Below are 1,668 nucleotides of genomic sequence, written 5' to 3'. Positions count from 1 at the left end.
AGACAGACAGATAGACAGACAGATAGATAGATAGACAGACAGACAGACAGATAGACAACAGATAGACAGATAGATAGATAGATAGTATAAAGCAATAGAGATAGAGATGACAAATCTAACGAGATAGCTTGAGAGAGATAATTAGTATAGCGAGAGAGGAAGAGAGATTTTAACTTCAGCATACAACTTCAGATGAAAGAATTTAATGAAAGATCAGGCAGATGAAAGCATAACATGAATGAGTGAAATTAAAGAATAAAGATCAAAAGTGAAAAAAAGATGAAAGAGTAAAGAGTGAAATGAAGGAATGAATAAAATGGAAGAATGTGAGGGATGCGAGTGTTATGTAAGTGTAATTATAGAGAGAAGAAAAGAATTATGGAAACCATATGCATTAAAGAAACAAAGCAAGAATATGATTATGTAAATGAGCGGGTCTTCTGAACATCATTCGTAAGTCCGGATATTAAAATGACTTTATTTCTAAAACCTGAATCTGAATCTTTACCTGCTACTGCATCAGCTGAACTCCAGCACATCCACACTGATGAAGATGATGATGAAGATGGTGGTTTGCGCTGGTCTGATGTGTTCTGGACTCGTTCAGTCCAGCGCAGAAACAAAAGCTCGTCGCTTCACTGCAGCTGATCTGACGCGTTTTATTCGCCGCGCGGGACACCAAACAAACGCGTTAAATGATGGTAAATAAAGCCTGGATGCCGCTGCTCCAGAGATGACGGCCATGGACGGAAGCAAGAAGCAGATCCCGGCTCCGAGACGCGGACAGGGCGGAAAAACTGGCACGACTGGCGGAGAGTTTCGGAAACCGTCGGGAACTTTCGGACAGCATCGGAAACCTTATACAAAGACGCAGCTGCAGTACAGCCACACGGCCACACGAGGGAGCCATTTATCACATAAAAATGATTTACTGTACTGCATACTATGCACTGTAGTATAGTATAGGGTGGGTCGCGGAGTGTACGGCCAAAGAAACGACATCAACAACAAAAAACGTAATTCTTAATGTTTTTCTGATGCGAGACTTTTCTTTTAAAAGACTTGCATGAAAGCTGGTGACACTTCTGTCAGATGCAGTTTAAGTGCCTGAGAAAAACGCGCTGTCCCGGTTCAGTATCTGCGGTCAGATGAGATGACATTGACAGGTTTAATGTCAGTGTCATTATTCTATCGTTATTTTCATTACTTGTCATGAAATAAAAAGAAAAGCGAATTATCCTGCCCCTGATGCACTCTTCAACAGCACGCGCTGTATATCACTTCACTAAAGCGCAGACACTGAGCATGCAACGCGTGAAATAAAAGTAGAGTACCGATAAATCACATAACTGCTACTGCGTGTGTTAGCTGGGAAGGATTTGCATGAAGGTATGTTATATTTATTCTATTCTGGAGCAGTTTCCACGTTTCATTAACAGTTCATGTTAGTATTGTATATTCACCATGGTAACTGTTGTTTCCATAACCCAAAAATACCATGTTATTTGCACTTTGTGTCATTTTGTATGTGTTTAAATGACTGTGGTGGCTTAAACCAACTTAACTGTATTTACAAAAACTAGTTTGGGACTGCTATTTAATAGCATTACCTTATAGGCTGTTTATTCAGTATTAATCATATTCTTAACAGTCTTAACTTAATTTTTG

The 1,668-nt window shown here is 39.6% G+C and overlaps 1 protein-coding gene across 1 annotated transcript in view; it reads right to left on the bottom strand.

Moving 5' to 3' along the window:
• Window positions 1–1,642, bottom strand: part of slc22a17 (solute carrier family 22 member 17) — a 13,700-nt gene extending 12,058 nt beyond the window's left edge. The window contains 1 exon segment of the mRNA XM_016518848.1: window positions 509–1,642. The gene's annotated coding sequence lies outside the window, so the exon portion shown is untranslated.
• Between the last annotated feature and the right edge of the window lie 26 nt (window positions 1,643–1,668).

Source organism: Sinocyclocheilus rhinocerous, unplaced genomic scaffold, assembly GCF_001515625.1.
Source record: "Sinocyclocheilus rhinocerous isolate Xijiao unplaced genomic scaffold, SAMN03320098_v1.1 scaffold1575, whole genome shotgun sequence".
Lineage (NCBI taxonomy): Eukaryota > Metazoa > Chordata > Actinopteri > Cypriniformes > Cyprinidae > Sinocyclocheilus > Sinocyclocheilus rhinocerous.
This window is presented reverse-complemented; position numbering and strand designations above follow the sequence as displayed.